The 24,345-nt window shown below is 44.9% G+C and overlaps 1 non-coding gene across 1 annotated transcript; it reads left to right on the forward strand.

Annotated features, from left to right (window-relative positions):
- Positions 1-1,062: 1,062 nt before the first annotated feature.
- Positions 1,063-1,133, forward strand: TRNAC-ACA (transfer RNA cysteine (anticodon ACA)). The gene has a single exon. It is a non-coding gene; the product is annotated as a tRNA-Cys (tRNA).
- Positions 1,134-24,345: the final 23,212 nt, after the last annotated feature.

Below are 24,345 nucleotides of genomic sequence, written 5' to 3' on the forward strand. Positions count from 1 at the left end.
CTGGAACTCTGCCACAGTCTTGGGCCAGTTAAGCAGAGAGAAATGGCCCACAGGCAGTCCCGTGGGGTCCACTGGGGCCCATGCTGGCGTGAGAAGGGAGGTCAAGGCTGTCAAGGGTCACTGGTGGGCACCCCAGCTCTGAAGCACCAGCAACTCACTTTACAATTCTTCCTGCACCTTGGTCAGAAGGGGAGGCAAGCAAGGAAGAGATCTTAACGATTTCTGTGCACATGTCTTCCTATACACAGAGGAACTTTGTTCTGGGGGTCCAGGATCCCTCACCATTGTTCATGGGGATTTGAGGGAGAAAACGATGGTGAGAAGCAGATGAGAAGCAGAGCCTTCCTCCGTAGAGAGGGAAATAGCAGCGTCATTGCAGAAGGTTCTGCTAGGAGTCCAGACACGCTCTGCATCCTGTCGGAGCCGGCACCAGAGGAACAAGGAGCTGCCCGGCCAGGGACCGAGATGCACGTCTTCTTTGCAGGATACAGAGGTTCAAGCTGATGCTCTTTTACGCCACCTCCTAGAAGCATTATTTCTCAATTGGCCAACAGTTTAAATAGGCCTGGCTTCAGCAGTAGTTAAAACAGGCATCGGGAGGGTGCATGGCACTTATACATGCCATGCACACTAGGAGGAGTTACCAAAGACCTTCCACCTGTATTTTCCCGTCCCATGCCCACAGGAGTCTGTTGGGATGAAAACTGGAGAAATGAAAGAACTGAGGCACAGTGTTCCTAAAGTCATGAAAAGGAAATTGCTCAAACCCGGTCCTGGGACTCAGGGCCCATTATTAAGCCATTTTGCTTACCCAGTAGCACATTTTACATGTGTAAGTCACTTTGCTGGTGCTGGTTTCCTCATCAGGGGGTGACAATGAGCACAGAGTCTGGATTCAGACCTGTGGCCCTGCTCGCTCTGTGCCCTTGACATGTGACAGATTCTGCTGTTCTGCCATCGCAATGGGGACAGCACCTCGCGCACAGCAGTGCTGCTAGGCACGAACAGGTGCCCCCTCAATGGTCTTATTGCTGTTATTGTTAATAATAATATGCTCTGGGAGCCCGGTTGGCTCAATTGGTTAAGCGTCTGACTACAGCTCAGGTTTGTGGGTTCGAGCCCCGCGTCGGGCTCTGTGCCAACAGCTCAGAGCCTGGACCCGCTTCACATTCTGTGTCACCCTCTCTCTCTGCCCCTCCCTTGCTCTCTCTCTCTCTATCTCAAAAATAAATAAACATCAAAATAATTTTAATAATAATATTCTCTAGTTTGGTCTTATTTAACAGTCCGGCTGTAACAACAGAGATGACCCTCGTTATGAATTTATGTAAATTGGTCTCCTTGAACATTGGATGGTAACTTCATTTGAATGCAAGCTCCAAGGTTCAGGGACTCTCATAATCCTCTGTGGCAAACCTCTCCCCTCTCCCTTTTCCTCGTCTTCACGGCACCCACCTTGTACATCTTTTTAATTGGCCTCCAATTAGGTTGCACGTAGAAACTATGGAGGGACATGTGTATTCATGCCGTGGGTACAAATGCCCACAAAGAAAACCCACAAGAAGCTAGGCAAATTCGATTCTAACAACTTTTGAGTACAGAAAATGAAGAAAGGGCTGGAAAGACTAGACCCGGTGGCTTTGACTACACCTTCTGCTTTGGCCTGGATATTTTGTCTTCAGGCAAAACCAGCAAACAAGGCTGGCTGAATCTCTGCCCCTGTTGGGTTCTGCAGCTGTGGCCTACAAAAAGGAAATGACTTACCCAATAGCCCTCCTCCCCACTGTCCTACTGGAAGAAAAATCGTCAGGCATCCGTTTAAGTAGGAGAGAAGATAAGCAAAAGCGAAGAAGTTCCTCTTTCAAGTGTATGATGTCATGTACAGCTCCTAGCAAATCAAAACCAGGTCTTTGGAAGAAACCTTGTTCCCGCACAGATGGTCCTGCCTGACAGTCCCAGCCAGCCTTTGCGAGAAGTATTGAGACAATCCCAAAGTAGCAGAGACTTTCCGTCAAGGTGAGTAAAAGGTTGTGTTTAAAGGGCAAAGGATGCTTTAAACCTGAACATCCGTACTCAAATCATTGGATCCCGTGGCCTTTCTTTTTCTCTTCTTTTAGATTCATTTTTCTAAGATCTACAGCGATTTTCTCAAAAGAGAACTTCTTGAAACACTTTATATTGCTCATGGTAATGGGGCGATGATTTTTTTTTCTAAATCGAATCAACCATTTTGCATTATACCTATCGCTCCTCCCTCTAGACAGGTCACTGTGGGACAGGCTCAGAGACAGTCGGCCCCATGAGGAGCCATCTTTGGCCCAGGATCACTAGCTCTTCCTGTTTCTCATCCCTCCAGCTCAGTGACAGTGGGAAGATCTCAGGGTTGATACCCAGAAGCTGCAAGGCAGGAGGAGTGCCCTAAGATGCCTGGGTTTGTATCCTGAGTCCCCGCTTAGAGCCGTATGAACTGTGTGAGCCTAGGCAAGTTACTTAACTTCTCGGAGCTTTAGTCTCCTCACTGGTAAAATGGTGATACCTCACAAGGTTGTAATGAGAATTAGGAGAAATAAGACAAGGAAAGCATGCTTCTGATAGCGCCTAGCACGTGAGAAGTACTTGGTGAATGGCACCTATTATTAAAAATCCTTATGAGGCATAGATTCCAAGGTGATCTCATAGATCTTCTATTCACATCGTCCTAGACACTGAGGTGTGACCACTATCTGTAGTCATTCGGGATTGTGCCTTTTGGGCACAAAAGCCGGCCACTGCACCCCACGGAATCTTAGAGAGGGGTTCACTGAGGCCCAGAGAGGTGCCTTTGCTCAGCTAAGTGAGGGCTAGGACTAGCGGTCAGGTTGCCTCATCCTCAGGCTGATATCCATTAGCCACCTTAAGATTTTAAGATTTTGGCAGAAGAGGAAGCACTGTCAAGACACAAATCACATGAAACTGAGTCTGGGTAAGTGTGTTGTGCTTAAATGAAGCAGCTTATGACGTGGGTATTCAATTTCTGCAATCTGTTCTAAATTTAAGCCTGCAAAATGTCAAGTTATCTCACTATTTTGCTTGGGTTAAAAAAAAAAAAAGATTTAGATTTATGGCTGGCTGTTAGAGGAACTGCTGCTTCATTTCAAATCCTGGCAGGCCCCTCAAAAGCAGCAATTGACAAAGAAGTCACTTCCTGACCCGAAGGTCGGTGCATTGGCCCTGGAACAAACCATAATGACAAGACCCAAACCTTCCTCCTGCCATGTCAGGGATGCTGGTGGAGGGGGCTGGATCTTGAGGTTCCAGCTGCTTCCCCATATCCCCCCCCCAGCTCCCTCCCCCGAGCCCCTCCCACAAAGGGCTACCCCAGAGCTCCACAGGACACCCCCAAGACTTGGGGTGCTGCATCCACCTGGCACTTGGCCCCCGGCCAGCGTGTGCCCCACCTGAAAAGGCTCCCCTGGACTTAATGCTGGGGTCTAAGGGACAGTGTCTGGCTTTGGGGTCCCAAGTCACTTCCAGTTGATCTTGCAGGCCTGGGACTTAAAGATGTTACCAGGGTAGGTTAAATATGTATCTCCTGGGTTTTTTTGTTTTCTTAGGTAACAGCCTTTCATACCATCCCATTTCCTTATCAGAGGCCTGATAAGAAGGCTTTGTGATGGCTACAAGTGCTTTCTAAATAGACAAAGGAAATGGGACCTGACCTGGGAGCACTTGTGATTCATTTTCTAACCTGGTCTGGTGACCTGCCCTGATCCATTTGATACAGAGAAGCAAAACTTATTGACAGTTTTGTAATTTGGAGCCAGAATGGCAAACCTCTTGTATCTGGTGCTTTTGCTGCCAGATTAATAAGTGTTGCAGATCAGAAATTGCCAATTGCCTGCACCCCCACCTCCAAGAGCTGCACCAAAAGCTACCCAGTCCAAAACCATCAATTGCAATCTCCTCTCCCATGTCAATCCTCAGCACTAAGCCCTGAGAATTTTCTTGTTTGTTACTTTGTATCCAGTCTCCAGAGTGCAAGGATATGAACTCTTGAAGTCAGGCTCATCCACCCACACCTGTGCCCACAAAGCCCAGGCTCTTTGCTAACTCTTGTTACTTTGTAAAAAAAAAAAAAAAGGCCAGGAAGAGTGCAGTGCCAGAAGAGGAAGGAATGAACGCTGGGGCAGGGGAACATCTGGATATCCAGCAAGGAAAGGAAGGAAAGGAAGCAGTGTCCAAGAGAAACCCAAAGAGGACAAAGTCAAAGAAAGATGCAGTGGGAACAGAAGTCAACGATGGTTAGGAAGGTGGCTTCCTCCTTTCTCCACGCCTGGACCTACAGGAATATGCAAGAATTTCAAGTCTCAACTGAGCTTTTCAGTCAGCTTCTCCTTCAGCGATCTGCTTGACGTTCAGGCCATCCTCCCTGTCACCCTCTGCGCCCACGAACAGTCTCACACCAGCTGCTGGCATCCATCCCTCCACAGCCACAGGTGCTGTGGGCACCAAGGCCACACTAGACCACTGGGGGGAGCACGCCTGCCTGCTTACCTGGGAAGACGCTTCCCTGGACTCCACACGCTGACTCTCAGGGACGTTAGTTGAGAAAGACCCCATGTGGGGGAAGAGGGAGTGAGGCCTGGGGACACTGCTCAGGGGCATTGCCAAATGCCATGGGGAGGGGTTTTAGTCTGCATGGACTGCCATCACAAAATGCCACAGACTCAGTGGCTTAAACGGCAGAAATTTATTTTCTCCCCCTTCTTGGCTAGAAGTCCAAGATCAAGGCATCAGCAGGTTTGGTTTCTTCTGTCCTTGGCTTGCAGATAGCCACCTTCTCGCTGTGTCCTCACAAATTCTTTCCTCTGTGATTATTGTTAAAAAGAAAACCTCAGCCGCCAAATGACATCACTTAAGCCATGTGATCAGTCTGGACTTAACACCTAACCTAACTGCAGTTTCAATATCCCCCAGAAATGTAGTCTCAACCTGTCAGTCAGGAATTTTCCCATCAGCCTCAGTGAGGAATCTATCACAGAGGCCCTCCAACCCCTCAAAGAAGATGAGATAATCCACCTAATAAGCCCCGCTGCCCTTTCCCTTAAGGGAAGGTGACCTCCTGGAGCAATCCTTTCTTTTCTTTTGCTTATAACTCCTTGCCTGACCCTCCTTCCTATAAAACCCTTCCATTTCGTACAACTCCTTGGAAATCCCCTCTGCTTGCCAGATGGGATGCTGCCCGATTCATGAATTGATTAATAGAGCCAATTCGGTCTTTAAAATTTATTCAGTTGAATTTTTGTTATTTAACAGCGTGCATCCCTGATGTCTCTCCAGGTGTCCGAATTTCCTCCTTTTACAAGGACATCAGCCATATTGGATTACAGCCCACACTAACAGGTTCATTTTGACTCGGTCATCCCTGCTTTCAGGGCCTTATCTCCAAATAGAGTCACATTCTGGAGAATGGAGGGGTTTAGGCTTCAGTGTATGGATTTTAGGAGGACACAGTTTAGCCCATAACAAGCCGTGCAGGAGGATAAAACCACAGGGCATCCTTGGCTTTAGAGCTTTGAAAGGATGGAAGGTGGAAAGCAAAGATGGTAACAGCTAGAACCAAGGGTGAGGTCTAGAGTTTAAAACCGTCAGTTAGGATTGAGGTTGTTATGGGTTGTTCCCCTCTCCAACCCCCCCCCCCAAGAAGATATGTTGAAATCCTAACCTTTGGTACCTTAGAATGTGACCTTATTAAAAATAGAGCCTTTATAAAGGTGGTCAAGTTGACATGAGGTGATCAGAGTGGGCTCTAATCCAACCTGACTGGTGTTCTTATAAAAGGGAAATCTAGACACAGGAAGATGATGAGAATGAGGAAGTTCAAAGGGATGGATCCAGGAGTGAAGGAATGCCAAAGATTGCCAGGAAACCACCAGAAGCTGGAAAGAGGCAAGGAAGGGCTCCCCTACAATTTTCAGAAGAAGCATTAGCTCCTTTCTTGACCTCACTGTTTAGATATTATTCTTATAACATCAGTGTTAGCTGGATTTAGAATTTTTTAAAATTCTAGAATTTCAAAATTTTAGAATTTTAAATTTAGAATAAAAAAAAAAATCTTATCTCAGACCTGCCTTTTGATCTTCTGGAATCTCTCTCTCTCTCTCTCTCTCTCTCTCTCTCTCTCTCCTCTCTCTCTTTCTTTATAGTACATCCTTTAGAATTTCCGCTAGTGAGAGTTTGGAAGTCAACCTCCTCAGTGTTTATCTGAAAATGTCTTTATTTCGCCCTTGTTCTTGAGAAGTGGTTCTGCTAAGTATTTCAATCTAGGTTGGCAGTTATCTCAGTGTTTGCAGATATTTTCTTACTGTTTTCTGACTTCCTTGTTGCTGCTAAATCAGCCATCAGCCTAGGTGTCCCCTTGTTTTGTTATCTCTCCTCCTCACTAACGATGACTTTGCCTCTGATATGTGCACTTTTGCCGTGATGTGTCCGGGCACCTTCTCTTGTCTACCTTCTTATTTATTCTGCTGAGAAGTCTCTTTTCCAGGTGCTCTTAGCCAAAGGTGGCACCACTGTTGCTTCTGTTCCCTCTCAAAGTCACTCTCTGCTTCTCAGAATCTCTCTTCCCAGCTGCCCACCAGCCCTTCTCATAGACTTATAAACATACATCTACTCTGATTGCCCCCTGGAGGAGCGAGGCTTCTCGTTCTTCCTTGGGTCTCTGTGTGCAGGCAACCAAAGCAGCACCTGGCTCTGGGGGTGGCTGCGGACCCCTGAAACGGGGTCAGAGGAAGAGAAAGCCACTAACAGGGTAAGTGAGACCTCTAATGCCTGGGGCTACAGTGGCATCAAATCTTTACGTGTGGAGAAAATATGTGTGATTTGAAGTCAGCTCGCCTTTGAAAGAGGAATGTCAGAAACATCACTGGTACTGAAATAAACTCTTTGTTTACCCTCAGCCATCAGGGAACACACGTTTAGCTCATCACCGTTGAGGATGCCAGATCCCTGTGACAATCAGAGGCTTTGCTGGTGGCAGTGAATAGGAGGCTCTGCCGTGGTGACGATGGGCCAAGACTTTTATCTTCCATTGATGGCTCTCAAAGCTGAGACCTTGATGAACTTTTCCTCTTGTTAAGCAGGTCAGAATGAGGAAAGGAGGTAAAATACCTCAAAAGGATGACATTCTTTACTTCTTTCTAAAAGGTTTTCATTGGAAAATGGTGCTTTCTTTTATGAAGTCACGTAACAAAACGAATTTTGCTCTGATGGAGACCAAAACAGACCACTGGCAATAAAAACACAGGCTTATATTAGGAGACAAAATTAAAGGCATCCCTTATTGGCCATTTATTTTCTTCTGTAAATGTTCTGTTTAATTTTTAACAAATTTTAAATTAAAAAAAATTTTAATGTTTATTTTTGAGAGAGAGACAGAGCATGAACAGGGGAGGGTCAGAGGGAGAGGGAGACACAGAATCCGAAGCAGGCTCCAGGCTCTGAGCTGTCAGCACAGAGCCTGACGGGGTACCTGAACCTGCAGATCACAAGATCAGCACCTGAGCCAAAGTTGGGAGCTTAGCTGACAGAGCCACCCAGATGCCCCATGTTATGTCATTTTTCTCTTTCAGATTACCTTTAAAAAATTCACCTTTCTTACTAATCATCTAGTATGAATAATATGCTTCTACTTGGTGACTTTAAAACTTATTCCTTTCTACCCTAGAGAAGTTTTTAATTTTATATGCTCAGATTTGTCAATCTTTCCCTTTTTTTTTTTTTGTTTGTTTGTTTTTTGCTTCAGGTTTTGCCTTGTTTTGGAAGGCCTTTCTTGCTGCAAGATTTCAGACAGATATTCTAATTATCTAGGTTTTGTTTTTACAGCTCTATCTTTAATCCATTTGGAATTTATTTTGTTGTATGGTATGAGATAGGAACCCAACTTAATTATCTTCCCTTTGTGATTCTTCCTCATTGCTTCTCACTGGCCTATTTGGCTGCCTTGAAAAAAACGTGCCTGTAAATTATCAGCCCGCAATGTATTCCTGAGATCAGCAGTAGGATTCTGTTCTGTTGTGGCTGCGTAAGTGGTGGGCTTTATTCTAAGTGGAAAACCTGCAGGTGAAACCAACCACGAATGCTTAGTTGCAGTAAACACGAACAGCTTGCTGTTTTTCTTCCAGAAAATGCTGTCACTCTACCACCCCAGAGTCATTTTCATTCAAATTCAAAAGGAATTATTATATTTTTATGATGTTATTATATTATTTATTGTGTATATATAATGTAATTTATTATATTATTATACATTTACTTTATACTCTGCACCCTGTGAATTATCATACAAGATAAAGCCCTGTGCTCAAAGTGCTTATAGTCTTATGGGGAAACTAATTCATATGTATCTATATATATGTATCTATATATATGTACCTCTATAATGAACAGATACATATATACGCCTGCAGACGAGATGGAGAAACACTCCAAGGCAGTTTATATTAATACACCATGAGTGCTGTAATGAGTCTCCGCCTCCCTCCAAGTCCCCAAGCGGGTAGGATGGTGTCGCCATTTTCATTTGCCTGGAACAAAGTAGGGGATTGGTAAATGTTGGTGTGCGGTAATAGGTGGCCCTGGGAATGAGAGAAGAGAGACATCATGATAGTTAATAAAGGTCAGAGGATGGTTCTAGAGGTGGTACGGTGCCCATGCCAAGGATTTGGAGAGATGGAAAACAGGAGGAAGGGGCCACCAGGTTCACCTGCCCCTAAGTATTGTCTCCCTGGGAACCCATTTTCTGTTTTCACATTAGTTCAGGTTGTCTGGGAGGGAAATGAAAAGCTGCAAACGTGATGTTGATCTCCTTCAATCATTGGTCTTCAGATGCTCCCAGAGCCCTGTGGCTTTTCAAACCCGTGGAAATAAATTCTCTGGGAGCAGCTTCCCTGCTGAGTCTCCTCTCTGCAGGAGGGACCAGCCAAGCGTGAGGCTCGGGCCCAGAATCCATCTGTCACAGGGCATTAGCTCTGCGAGCGAGCGCACACCGTGCTCACGGAGCAGAAGAGGCAGAACACCCTCGTCATTCCGTGCCTCCTCCCAGACTCAGCCCTAGTGTCAGTCAACAAACAGCTGCAGGGTTTCTGCCCAAGCCCAGGAGTGACACCATTGGCCCCAAAGATGCTGACCCTTCAAGCCAGGGCTGAGGGGCACAAAGAAAGGATGATAAAGACAAAAGAATGGACCCCGGCTGGCTTCCTGAGCCAAACCCCCCTGAATTTGCCCTCGTATCTGGGGAGGAGGAGTGTGCCTGTGGCATGGTGTGGCAAATACAGGCCTGTGCAAAGCAGGCTCCTCTGATGCTCCTCCCAGGAGTCAAGTGGGAAACCTGAGACCCTCCTTGTCTCCCAGGGGCGGGAGGATGGTCCTTGGAGAACCTGGGGAAAAACAGGTTTTCTTCCCTCCTGAAGTATGTTCTTGGCTCCACCCAGCCCTGAAGAGAAAGAATCTCATTCCCATAATTGTTTTGTTTTAAATGAGATTTAGTGAAAAGACTTTGGACAATTACTGTCTTCTGTTTCCTTTCTCTCTTATTGGAAATTTGGGGCCAAATGCGGGGCGTGAACTAGGAAATGGCCTGGGTTCTCGCACCTGCACCTTCCTACCCCTAGTGCAAGCCAAATTTCCTCCCCAGACACGGGTACTGGAAGCCGAATTTGCCTTCCCTACCCTCCCGACCCAAGATTTCCCCTAACTGCTGCTGTATTAGAGCTGCCACGGGAAATACCAAGGAGATCCACAGCCTAGGATAAGTTCCCCTGCCCCTCCCGTGTGTCTCAGAGCCATGCCCTCTGCCGCCCCAACTTATGATTGCTGGTAAGCCTGCCACGGGGATGAGTCTCTACAGCCCCAGCAATCCTGCTCCCCATCCCGCATGATTCCTTGTTCCCCAAAGCCCTAGCTGGTCCTCTCCAGGCCACGCTGGTCACCAGTAGCTCCAGATTAAACCACCCTCTGCACTGCAGTCAACCTGTCTGTAAAATGAGGATGCTATTTGCCTCCAGGATGGTTTGGAGACCTTGGTGACAAAATAACTGCAAAGCACTTATGTTTGGCTCTGCACAGAGCGTGTCTGGAAAAAGTGCATGCTGGCTGTGGCTGCCACGCTCCCAACCTCGTCATCCATTTTGGCCTTGAAGACATTTTTTGTAACTTTTGCATTTGTGGAAATCACAATAATACACTCTAACCCTCTCCTCTCAGAATGGGTAGGGACTCTTCCTCCTTGGCATCCCACAAGAGACACCCCTCTGTTTCTTGGGCTCGAAGGACTCCGTGAAGGGTCCTTTCCACACTCCTGTCCTCCTTGGTCTCCAGTCTGCTGCTCTGAGCACAGGCTTTTCTCTGGATGTCAGGGCTAAGGCTTTTGATCCCAATGGAACAAAGTCTAACGAGTCCTGAGACCAGCACTCATAGCTGACACAGAAACTTGGCTGCCTTTTGAGTTCTAGCCTGAAAGCAAGCCTGCCTTCCTGCCAGGGTCACAACAGGGAGAAACAACACGCATTCATTCAGTATTTACTGAGTACCTCCTTCCTGCGCGGCACTGTTCTAGCAACTAGGGATACATCAGTGCACAAAACAGGCAGATATTCCTGCCCTCATGGAGCTTGTGTTCCAGCAGGGAGGGCAGTGGGGACAATAGACAAAGAATATGAAAAAACAGAAATAAGTTAACACAAATTAATCCTCCAGCAGGTTATCGCACTGAACTAGCATACCTCAAATTTAAAATTTAGAGGTGCCTGGGTAGCTCAGCCGATTAAGCATCTGTCTTCAGCTCAGGTCACAATCTCACTGTTTGTGGGTTCAAGCCCTTCATCAGGCTCTCTGTTGACAGCTCAGAGCCTGGAGCCTGCTTTGGATTCTGTGTCTCCTTTTCTCTTTGCCCCTCTCCCACTTGTGCTCTGTCTCTCACTGTTTCTCAAAAATAAATTTTAAAAATGTTAAAAAGTTTTTAAATGTGTGCATTTATTCCCAGTGGCAGTTTCATTCAGACCATAATGGCCATGGTGACTGCTCTCATCTCCTGAGGCCACAGGGACTGGTCAGAGAGCTCTGCAGAGATTTCTTTAAGTTTCTCTTTTCAAACCCCACATGCGTAGAAGAGTGGACCCAGGAAAACGTACCCTACGCCCACTTACACAAATGTTTGATGTGTGCCGTAAGAAACCAGAAAGAATGCAAGTGTAAAAGGCACTTCACCATAAGCCAGTGAGGGCTGGTTCAGATACTTTAAGAAGAAAAGGCCAGCACAATATAGAACACTGAGGAAAGAATCACCTCAAGGGGTCTGTATCCTTAGCAACTTCTCCCAGGCAGCAGAAGTAGGTTCTGTGGCAGAGTTAACTGAAGGAGAAGGCACATGCTTCTAAACTAATGAGCCCTGCGCATTGAGAAGTGCCTTCTAGAACCTTTACTCTAGATAGTCACACACACGGCCATTTTTAGTTGTCTATCTAATCTCTACTTTCTATGAGAACCTTCCTTCACAGCTTCTGCCTACCATGAAAAACTCCAGGGGCGCCTGGGTAGCTCAGTCGGTTAAGCATCTGACTCTTGATTTCAGCTCAGTCATGATCTCACGACTCATGAGTTCGAGTCCCTAGTCAGGCTCTGTGCAGACACTGTGAAGCGTGCCTGGGATTTTCTGTCTCCCTTTCTCTCTGCCCTTCCCCCCACTTGCACACATAGATATTCTTTCTCTCTCAAAAAGAAATAAACATGAAAAGGAAAGAAAAGAAAAACTCTAGCTCCAAATCCTTGCATAGCCAGTATTTCTTGTCCTCTGGGCATCAGCTGATATGTCACCCAATCCTGAGTAGTTGAGGATATACCCTTCAACCCACACTCTCTACCTACTTGGTCACTTCCTTTAAAGGAAGAACCAAATATAATTTATTTCATTTTATCAGAACTAAATATAATTGGAAATGATCTTTTTCACTCATTCATTTCTTTGCTCACTTGTTTATTGGACGTCTGTCTCCACCAGAAGATAAGCTCCATGGGAACAGAAAACTTATCTTGCTCTGTCTCTCGCCAGCTTCTAAAGCAGTGTTTGGCAAGAGTAAATGTACAATAAATATTTGCTAAATGAATGAATAAAAAACTGTCAGCTTTGATTTAACAAATCAGCTTCAATTTCGCAACTACCTCAAGTAACCATCTTATTTCCCTTCCTTTTTTTCACAGTCCAATGTTCTACCTCCATTTTTGATCACTCTTTCCCTGGTCTGGACCCATCGCCTCCCTGGAGCAGCTCTCTTGAAGGTCAGCCACGGTCACCTTCAAGGTCAGACCCAATGGCCTTTCCTCACGTTCAGTTGCTTTATCTCCAGATCTGGCAATAAGGAATCTTCCTGAGATGCTTCTCACGGATGTGACCCTAGACTAAACTGAGCCCTTTTCTTTTCTATATGTTTTTACTTTGCTCCCTAAATATGTGTTCTTCCTACTGCCCTATCAAGTAAGACTATTCCCTGGGGTTCTATCCTTAGAGGGTTGCTTTTCCCTCTCTCTCCTCTTACATCAAAATTCACCCCAATGCCCGGTCTTCACCATTTGTCATCTGGATGATACTCATGGGAATTAGAGCAACAATTCACAAATGGCAGTCCTTTTTCTTTTCTTCTTCTTCTTCTTCTTTTTTTTTAAGGAACAATATTTATTCCTTTTCCAAACGTTACAGTAAAACCAGGTGGAAGAGAATGGCTTTAGCAGTTAAAAAAAAAAAAAGTACAAATCTGGGGTTTGGCCATTAAAAGTTATGTACAGCAATGGGAGGAGAAGAAAAGGCAAGAAGTTGTTTCACATTACAGACCTCCCCTCTCTCCAAAGTCCAAAACTTGCCTACCAAGTCAGAAAAGAGACAGTTGATTCACAAGCTGCAGGTTTGAACTTGAGTAAGACATTTAAATTTTTTTTTTAATGTTTATTCATTTCTGAGAGACAGAGAAAGAGCACGAGTTGATGAGGGTCAGAGAGAGAGGGAGACACAGAATCTGGAGGAGACTCCAGGCTCTGAGCTGACAGCACAGAGCCCGACATGGGGCTCAAACTCACAAGCCATGAGATCGTGACCTTAGCCGAAGTTGGACATTTAACCGACTGAGCTACCCAGGCACCCCTTGACATTTATAAAAACCTAGACAGGGGCAGTGTCCTCCCTAGCCCAGGTACCGCTAGGCACAGCACAGGAGACTAAAAACTCAGTGGAAAGGGGAGGGAGAAGACTGGGCACTCAGGGGTTGTGAGTGTCAGCACCCCACATCTGGCTCAGGGATTTGGGGAGTAAACAAAACCTACTTGGAAAAGAATAGGGAAAGAAAACTAGCAATTGCCTCCTGCAGGGGTGGGGAAGGAGAGGTAGGGGCAGGAGCAGAAGCATCTCACATCACAAACCTAACTTGGGAAACCACAAGGGACCATCTTCATCTGGCCTTAAGAGGAAGGCCACATGGATGATTCCCACAGGAGGGAAAAGGAGAGGAAACGTGGCTGGGAGGGAGCAACAGCCCCTTCCTTTCTGTGCACAAGAAGGCAGGCAGGGCACTAGGTCCAGGCAGTGACCTCACAAGCAAGCCGTTTTTGCAGCTTCGAGATCACCCAGCTGCCCCACCCCCCACCCCCTACTTATTCTGCTGGCTGGCTGGTGGGTGGCTCTGCCGTGGGGCCCTGCCTCTTCTGTGTCTCCCCCGCCCCCCCCCCCACGGGGGGGCAGCACTAGCCTCTGCCCCTTTGTTCTGGGGCTCATGGCTCCTCTCAGGGGCATCAAGAGCCTTCCCTTCCTGGGTTGTGCCTTCCTAGCCCACAGTTCTTTTGCCTGAGGCACATGTAGGATTGTTTTTCTGCATCCGCTTTGAGGAATGACCGATCATGTGACTTACTTCTGTCAGTGAGATGTGAGGGAAAGTGTTATGTGTCACTTCAGGGCAGCAGTTTTATGAGCCAGCCCTTGGTTCTTCATGTTCCCCTTTCCCAGTCCCTGTGACCACGGAGAACATGTTGAGATGGGGCCTCCATCAGACCGAATCTCTGAGTAGGATGAACAGAGTCCCCTTCCTAAATTAAAGTGGCCGCAGGGAATGAATTACAAAATAAGCACCATTGTTTCCAGCCCCTGGGATTTCCCTGAGGATGGTAATTGTAGCATCACCTGGTCCCGCCTGACCCATACAGCAGCTCAATCTGACATTTTTCCCAAACTCCAGCTGCCTTCAAAAGGATTTTGATCTGCCTTGGGGCACCTGAGTGGCTCAATCAGTTAAGCACCTGACTTTGGCGCTGGTCATGACCTCGTAGCTCACAGGTTTGAGCCCTGCATCAGGTTCCCTGCTGTCAGAGCAGATGCCGCTTCAGATCCTCTGTACCCCCTTCTCTATACCCCTCCCCAGCTTGCACTCACTCTCTCCCCAAAATAAATAAACACCAAAAAAAAAAAAAAAAAAAAAGATTTCCCTCTGGCTTTACTGAAAGAAGTGTCAGCCCAATGTATCCATACCCGAACTCATCGTTTTCCTCCCCAACCTTAGTACATACCTCTCTCCCTGCCTTTTCTATTTCAGTTAATGGCACCAACACTCTTCTGAAAACCTAAACTTTATGTAATGAGTTACCTCATTTTGTCCCTGTTCTATCGTTCCCATGGGTGCCCCCCGGGTCTAGCTGCGGCCTCTTCATTCCTGGATTATTACACCGCTGGAGTCCTCTCACTGCTTCTATCTGCCTCTATTCTCTTCACGTTATGATCAACTATCCTTTCTTAGCCATTGGCCATTTATGAATGTGCTAAACGTAAATATCTAGACCACGTGATTCCTTTGCTTGAAAACTTCAATATGTCCCCATTGTTTGCTGACTAAACTCTCAATCCTTGCTCTGGCCTCTGAGACCTTATTTTCTCTCCCTTCTCACCCCCTCACGCAGGACTCCTTTGCACGGATGTTACGTGAGCACTCGCCCACTTACCTCACTAGAAATGGGAGACAGCCTGAGCTGGTTTGTCTCTGGTGCTCTCAGAAGTAATTCCTGGTCTGTGGTTTTCTTCCCGTATGTGACCATCAAAACTCAAGTCTACCTTCACAATTCTGCTGAGATGCCACTTTCTTCACAGAACCTTCTCTGATCACTCCAACCCAAAGCGGTTCTTCTCTGACCCCTGGGGCTCTTGCTCTGCTCTTTTTACTGTCATAGTGATATCTGCAGCTGTCTCATCTCCCTTACTGGACACCAAGCTTTTCTCCTGAAGTCGCCATATCCTGAGTATCCGTGGCTTCCCCACAGAGCAACTTGTGTTTTTTCATAAACTCTTTTTAAGTGAAGAAGCACCAGGACATGAAATTTGTGTGACTGAGAGAATTCACAGGAGAGGTTCACATTTTGACAAAACAGAGAGCTATATTGAGCCTCAGGCAATAGTTGGTCTTATTATTGTTGTTTTTCAGTGTTGTAACCAATAAGAAACAGACCATCACTGGGTTACGAAATTTCATTTTATACGAATTAGAGATATACTGCTGGTGATAATAACCATCCAAATATTAGAAACATCTGTAGCTCACCTTCATTAGCTTTTCCTGTACAGTATATTGAGGAAATACTGCCAGACTTCAATTGTATACTACTTATGATTCTTTAGTCATAGCAAAACACTGGAAAAGTAACTGAAAACCTTTAAATCTCCCTAGTGTCATTTCTTGGGGGCGGGGGAGGGGCGGGAAATCCTTAACGAAATGGCTTTTTTTTCTTTTTTACTTTTTAAAAATGTGTATTTATTTTTGAGAAAGAGAGAGAAATACAGAGAGAGCTAGAGCACAAGTGGGTAGGGGCAGAGAGACAGGGAGAGACAGAATCTGAAGCAGGCTCCAGGCTCAGAGCTGTCAGCACATAGACTGATGTGGGGCTTGAACCCATGAACCACGAGATCATGACGTGAATTAAAATCGGATGCTCCACCGATTGAGCCACCCAGGGGCCCCGAAATGACTCCTTTATAATACTCTCTTTGCTCTTAGATTTCAGCTACCACCCCTACCCATCTCATCCTGGGAATATGGATGACATCATGTTATAAAGTAATGAGTGACAGGGGGCTGGTGACTCTCTGCACATAGGAAACAAACACAAATGTAAACTTGCTCTGAGAGGTCTCCGTATCAGTAGTTCTTAATCTGTAGTGCCCAGCAGCATCACCTGGGCACTTGTTAGAAATGCAACTTCTTAAGTCCTTTCTTAGACCTGCCAAACCAGAAACAGTAGCAATGGGCCCTGAATACTCAACAAGGCCTTCCTGGTGATTCTGATGCACATGCTCATTTAAGAACCACTGTTTTATATCATCTGACTAAAGTCAGGAGAACTGAGAAATTCCCAGGATGGCCAGAAAATATCTCTGGGCTCTGGGTTGCTCATCTGTTCTTAATATATTAGGTCTCTTCCTCCAGTGACAGAAGGCTCAGATTTGATGAAGGGATTGTTGTCATAGCTTACCAAAATTCTTCTGCATGAGAGATACAATTACAGTTTTACCTTGTCCTTTTGATTAAATAAACAGAGACCCACTCAAAGTAGCTTAAGTAGGGGGAGTGGGATTAATGCCAAAATCACATAAACAGATTAGGAGACGGGCCTCTGAGTAGCTCAGTCGGTTAAGTGTCTGACTTTGGCTCAGGTCACGATCTTGCTGTTCGTGAGTTCAAGCCCCACCTCAGGCTCTGTGCTGACAGCTCAGAGCCTGGAGCCCGATTCGGATTCTGTGTCTCCCTCTCTCTCTGCCCCTCCCCCACTCATGCTCTGTCTCTCTCTCAAAAATAAATAAATGTTAAAAAAATTAAAAAAAAAGAGAGATTAGGAGAATCCCTTGGACATCTAAGAAGGGGAGAACTAAAATATGGCAGGACCTCAGGCAGTCTGGAGCTGAAAGATGGTTCTGAATTCAAAATTTTTTCAAAACATCCTGGCAGAGCTTTAATACTATACCATGATTATGATACAATTATAGTCTTACACGCCTACTTTTAAAAAATCTGCCTACCAATTACTTCCTCTGTTTAATCATGCTTCTGATCCCCCATTATTTGGGGCTGCAGGGATAATTCTAATTCTTATCGTTCTAATGTTAGAAGATGTTGGAATTCTAGACCAGACAGAGTAGAGACAACTCCCAAAAACTTTACACTTTCAGTTGTGACTTGGGAAAGACCAGGCCTTAGGAATGAGGGCCGTGCTCCAATGCTAAGTTCAAAACAGAACCAGACCTGCCCTAACAAAGAATGGAACCAGCCTGGCAGGTTCCTGGCAGGCTGGTCCTGGCGGACCCAAAGAATCCACCAGTAACTTAACCATAATTTCAATACAAAGAGAAGCACACCTAGGAAAATGTAGTCAAATTGCTGAAAACCAAATGTGAAGAGAGAAATCTTGAAAGCAGCCGTATTTTTTTTTTGAAAACGAAACCACAAAGAGGGAGAGAAAAGGATGAATTATGACTGACTTTTCATCATAAAGGATGGAGTCTGACAACAGTGAGATGACAACTTTGAAGTTCTGCAACAGAAGGAAAGACACTGAGCAACAGAATGCTTTATTCAGTAAAAAATATACTTCAAAAGTTAAGGTGAAATAAAGCTATTTTCAGAATAACAAAAGCCTAGAGAATTTGTTGACAGTAGACCTGCGTGATAAGAAATGCTAAGGGAAGCCTCCAGGCTAAGAAGAAAGAACACTAGGCAGAAAGTTGAATCTACAGGACAGAGTGAGAAAATCAGAAATAGTAAATATTGGGGCACCTGGGTGGCTCAGTCAGCTCAGCATCCAACTTCGGCTCAAGTCAGGTCAGGATCTTGCTGTTTGTGAGTTCGAGCCCCGCGTCTGGCTCAGTGCTGACAGTTCAGAGCCTGGAGGCTTCTTCAGATTCTGTGTCTCCATCTGTCTCTCTGCCCCTCTCCCACTTGTGCTCACGCACATGCTCTCTCTCTCTCTCTCTTTGAGAAATAATAAATGAATAAACTTTTAAAAAATAGGAAATGTTATTTGAAAAATATAAAAGAGTATCTTTTTCCTACCGTTAATTTGCTTGAAAGACAACTGATTATTTAAAGCAAAAATAAGACATTGCATTGCAGTGTTTCATGACTCACATAGACAAATAACAAGAGTGAAAAGGATAGGCGAGATCAATAGAATTTTGCTGTTGGAAGGTTCTTATATTTTGTGTGCACTCGTGAAATATTAACTCTAAGTGGACTGTTGTAAGTGAAGAATTCATTTGTCATCTATCTAGAAGCAGCCATAAAAATATCAATGCAGAGGAAATAGAGGAATTAAAATGGAATATGAAAAAACACATTAATTCAAAAGACAGGAAAAGAAAAGATAAATAGGATGGGATAACTTGGAAGTAAATACCAAGATGCTATGCTTAAACCCAGCCATATTAATAGTGCCACTAAATGTAAATGAATTAAACCTTCCAAGCAAAAGGAAGAAGCAATCAGAATAGACTATAAAGCGAAAGCTGCCCGGAGGAGACAGAAACACAATTTAAATAAATCAGCAGGGACAGGTTGGGAGTAGAAAGATGGAAGCAGTAAGAGTAAGAAGGCTGGCATGAATATTCCAGCACAAAGTAAAATTGCAGACAAGGAATATTAGCAGTGATAAAAGGGTAGTGCGTAGTAATAAACGGTTTAATTCATCAGGAAGACATAACAATCATGCATGTTATGCAATTAGTAACAGAGGTTCAGAATACAGGAGGGAAAAAAAAAAAAAAACCTGAGAGAATCAAAGGGGAAAATCGACACACCTACAAGAAACTGCAGATTTTATTACCTCTCTCAGTAACTGATGGAGATTTAGCCATAATATCAACCAACTTGACCTGATTAATATTTGCAGACCCCTAACACCACACCCAACACCTGCAGAAAGCACGTTGTTTTCCATTGCACTGGGAATGTTTGCCAAGATAAGCAAAAGCTAGACAAAAAAATATGTCCCCATAGATATCAAAAGATCAATATCTTAGAGTCTGTTTTCTGGCCATATTAGAATTATGTTAGAAATCAATAATAAGGGGCACCTGGGTGGCTCAGTCAGTGGGCGTCCTACTTCAGCTCAGGCCATGATCTCATGGTCTGTGAGTTCCAGCCCCGCATCGGGCTCTGTGCTGACAGCTCGGAGCCTGGAGCCTGCTTCGGATTCTGTGTCTCCCTCTCTCTCTGCCTCTCCCCTGCTCATGCTCTGTCTCTGTCTCAAAAATAAATAAACGTTAAAAAAAATTTTTTTTAAAAATCAATAATAAGATACTGAGAACATTCCCGAATATTTGGAATTAGTGCAAGATGTACAGATGCAGATAGCAATCACCAAGTGTGATAAAACATTTTACCTAAGTGACAGTGAGGGATGAAGCCACAGTACAGTGTAAAAGGATATGTATAACTATAAGGATATTAGAGAAGAAGAAAGATTTAAAATCAATGATCTAGGCTTCTACTTTAAGAAACCAGAATAAGAACAAATCAAATTCAAAGTTATTAGAAAGTAGGAAATGAAGAGCAGGAATCAGTGAAACAGAGAACAAAGAATATGGAAATATAACAAAGCCAAAAGGTGGTATGTCGGAAAGAGAAACAAAATTGATAAGCCCCTAGTATGTCTGATTAAGAAAAAGAGAAAATTATCAATACCAAGAGTAAGAGAGGAGGGCTCATGATTTTAAATGCTACAAACATTTAAAGGATGATAAAAAATATTGTAAATACCTTCATAACAATAACATTTGGCAACTTACATAAAGTCAACAGATTCCTTAGAAATCATAGCCCAAACTGAAAGATATTCTAGTAGCTTTTTATTTATTAAACAAATTTAACTGATAGTCAAATCTTTCCCACAAAGAAAATTCCAGGCCTACATGGTTTCACTGGTGAATTCTGCCAAATATTTATGAAAGAAATAATGCAGTTTTACACAGATTTATTCAGAAAATAAAGGAGGAAACACTTGCTGACTAATTTTTTTCACGAGGCCATCATCTCCCAGATAACAGCCTGACGAGTATCACAAAGAAAGAAAATTAAAGACCAGTATCTGGACACAGATGCAAGAATCCTTAACAAAATAATAAATCAACTCCAGCAATATATAAAGAAAATAATACATCACGATCAAGTTGGGTTTCCTTCCAAATTTTTGAAGGGCTTACCATTGCAAAATCAATCAGGGTAATTCATATAGTAACAGTGTGTGGGTGAAAAACAATACAAACATCTCAGTAGAAGGAGAAAAGGCATTTGACAAAATGTACCAGCCCTTCGTGACAAAAACTCTCAGCAAATTGAGACTAAAAGGGAACTTTCTCAATATGGTAGAGCATCTACAAAAATCCTACAGCTACCACAATACCTAAGGGTTGAATATTGAGCATTCCCTGCCTCCCCAAGCCTTGAAGTCTTGGGCAGAACTTCTTGACAAGCGTTCAAGCTGTTTCCTTTCGCCACCTGACTGATGCCCTTCGCTATTCCTTCTTCCTCTTTTTTCTCTCTTAGAACCGTAGACGTGATGGCAGGAGCCACAGCTACCATCTTCTAACCAGGAAGCAACCTTGAAGAAAAAATAAGCTACTTTCACTGGAGACTCTGTTATCCTGTGCTGAACGCAGTTCCTGGTTAATACAAGAAATAACTTTGGTTGCGTACTTATTGTATCCTGGGCTGTGTTGGAAGTGGTCATTTCTTTTGTCATTTTAACTCCCAACAGCCCTTTGAAGTGGCCATTACTTGCCTTTGCGGCAGATGAGTAAACTGACACACAGTAAGTCAACAATAAACAGAAAAGCTCACTTCCTTCAGGCAAACTTTCTGAAGAAAATTAACCAAATCTTCCTCTTTGTTCCCGTCGAGTGCGTATCTTATCTAGCAACAGACATATTTTAGGTACAGAAGAATACACTTTGGTCATATTCAGAGAGGTCCTTTTGCAGTCTGGGATGAGGTCTTATTCACCATGGCGTTATTAGTGCAGGTACAGAATTTTTTAAAAAAATATATAAAACCATATTTAAAAAATAAAATATAGAGAATATACTGCCCTGCAGTGTATTCTTTGGGGTTGTCATTATTAAGAAGACCAGCTATACAGTGGAGACAAGAGCAGGTGGCAATGGGTAGTGTTTGAGCCCTGGGATACCGGGACCTGAAAAGTTCTTGCAATCGGCAGTCTCCCACGGGCACTGCTCCTTGCTGGGACCTGGCTTCACATTCCTCGGACCCCTGAGCCCTACTCTGTTCCCTGTCCCGAGAACCTGTTCCATAAGTGCACAATGCTGTGTTTGAAATCCAGCTGATAAACTGCCCAGCCCGCAGATAGGAAAAAGACCTCTGGCTGGGCAGACTAGTGCTCTGATAATCTCATGCTACAGGCAGAGAGGAAGGATAACAGACCTCTTGCAGCGACTGCAAGGTGCTCCCGCTGCTGCTTATTGTGTTCCAAGAGGGAGACCTTTCCATCATGGTGCCGTTGTGGTCCTGCTCTCTGTGTGTGCGGTTTGTGTCCCTCAAACTGAACTCCTGCCCAGAAGGGTGGCTGTCTCCTCTCTGAGTGTCCTCTTAAAAGCCACGACCTTTCTCCTTCACATTCAAGGTGTACTCAGCTCCCCAGGAAGACTCTGGATGTAACTATATCATTAAAGGAAGCCTCCAAGGGTTTATTTCTGTTTCCATTTTGTCTCTGGTGCTCATTCACATTCACCCATTCACCTGCCCCGCTCCAGCTAGGGGTCAGAAAACGAACTACATTCCAGACAGGGAAAACAGACCAAAGCTAGTTAAGGGCTAAATTGTTTTGGGGCGTTTTTCTCTCTCGGTCCCCTCCTTTTCTATACTCTTCTTTCCCTCTTTCCCTTCCCACGCCCATTTCCTCTTCCATACCATGAAAAATGCGTGATAGGGTTTGAGGTTCAGCTTGGAGTGAAGGGTCACAGTATTTACACCTGGGACTAGAAAGATGATTTATTGTGACAATAGAAAAGATAGAAGACAGAAAAGATGGGCCTGTTAGTATCTAGAGACGGAGGACCAGTCCATTTGGAAGAGAAATGATTCCTGGGTATCTGAAGTGCCTGTCTCTCAGATAATTTTAAGACTTGAGGCCCTGTTGTACCCTGTCACTTCTTCTGAGAAAGCCCAAAGAACTAGATTTTTGGTTTTGTGAGTCTGGCATTATTTCCGTAAGTCTTCAGGCACTAAGTTTGTACCTTGAGGTTGACTAGACTGTCAACTTTGAGTGCCCAGCACTCATCAGAACTCAGAATATTTAGGATGAGTCCACCCCCTATCCTGCTGCTCCCCCTTACCACCGAGGCATTGATTTTTTTTTTTTTTTTTTTTTTTTTTTGGTTTTGCCTGTTAGCCCACAAAGTTCTTGGCTATAATAAATCAAGAATGAACTAGGCAATGCATACTTTTTCTCACAATTTCCAAAGTTTCCCCAGCAAGAGCTTGAAATGCGCTAAGGAAGGCTCACGGCTCCCTAACACATAGTTTCTTGCCCTTGCCTAACACATGCTGTTCATTACTCTCAGATAGGGCCCAAGTCATCAGCAGTCAGGGTTTGGGTACCCCAGCATATCACCCAATGTAGTCTGTGGGGGCCCTCATTGATCTTGGGTGGCCACCCCAAAAGTCTGTTGTCCCCAGCAGCCCAGCCAGACCCATGACAGAGGGGAGCCCAGACCCTGCAGGTGAAAAGCAGAGAAAAGTCTGACCTATTTCTTGCCTAGGAAACAACCAAAGAGGCTGCACGATAAGGAACCCAAGGATCTATGAGGATTCTGAGGTCACCCTGCTCCCATGTTATGTTATCTTCCAGGGGCTGGGACTTCCTGTCCCATCACTGACTCTCCAGGACAGAGAGCTAGCCAGTGAACTCTCCCAGGGTATTTTTAAGGTCTTGTCTTTTGGATGTCTGCCCAACTCTGTTTGACTAGCTGTACCTTCTGACAAGGCCCTGAGCTGCCTTGCTGCCTGAGATTTCTCGCTGGGGTCTTTTATGCAACCCTGATGGTAGCTGAATGCACTGGGGGTACATTTCTTCTTCAGGGAAGATCAGACGTGGTCTGTAAGGAGCTCAGCAGAGCTACCCCCCAATCCAGCAGGTGATCCCTCAGTTTGGCCCTGAATGTCCAGAGAAAACTATTTTTTTTTAATGTTTATTTATTTTTGAGATAGAGAGGGAGGGAGACAGAGCATGAGTGGGGGAGGAGTAGAACGAGAGAGGGAGACACACGGAATCCGAAGCAGACTCCAGGCTCTGAGCTGTCTGCACAGAGCCTGACGTGGGTCTCAAACCCATGAACCGTGAGATCATGACCTGAGCTGAAGTCAGACACTCAACTGACTGAGCCACCCAGGTGCCCCAAAACAATTTGTTTTCTTAAGAGGACTTGTACCTTCAGTGAGACCAGCAAAGAGTGAAATGGTATTCTGATCAATTATACTCATAATAGCATTTGGGAACACTTACTTTATACCACTCATGGTGCCGTGTTCCATATACATCGTTTTATTCAATCCCTATGAGGACCCAATGAGCTGGTAAGTTTACTATTGTCATTTTGCAGTTTGGGGTAGTGAGACTCAGAGAATATAAATGACATGGTCAAGGCTGAACATTAAGCAAGCGGCAGAGCCAGGAACCAGAAAAAAAACCCAAGCTGACTGTGGAGCTTTGATCACATGTTCCCGGGAAAGTGAAGGTGCTGACGTCAATGGCAGCCACGTTGTTCGGGTTTAGTCAGAACCGCTAAAGAGGAGCTCAGTCCTGAGCAGGGAGTTGAGCTGTAGGGAGGGGCTAGCATGGATCATTTCTGAGAAAGCAGAAGGGCTTTTCAAGAGAGGGCATGCAAGAAAGGCAAGGGGGTTGGTATAATAGGAGTATGTGAGTAGCAAGGAAATAGCTCTTTAGACTAGGAGGTGGACATTGAGTAATGACAAATAACCTGGGATAGGCATGGGGGACTGAGCTCGAATGGAGTCCTTGGAAAGGGAAGAGATGGCTATTTCCAAGAATGGAGAGAAAACTAGGTTTGAATTTTTAACTAATTAAGCCAGCTTTTAAATTTAGAGCCGGGCGGCAGGGTGGGGGGCCTTCCGAGAGAACTCTGCCGGGGTTTTTTTCTTCCAGTTTAAGGAACTGCCCTGGGAGGATTCGCAGAAACCCTTGCCTCCAGAGCCACACCATAGAAGCCAGTCTCTGGACAGGTTGTTACACGTCCCATTACCACCGGCGTCTCCCCTGCTG

This window comes from Acinonyx jubatus, chromosome F2 (assembly GCF_027475565.1).
Source record: "Acinonyx jubatus isolate Ajub_Pintada_27869175 chromosome F2, VMU_Ajub_asm_v1.0, whole genome shotgun sequence".
In the NCBI taxonomy this organism is placed as follows: Eukaryota; Metazoa; Chordata; class Mammalia; order Carnivora; family Felidae; genus Acinonyx; species Acinonyx jubatus.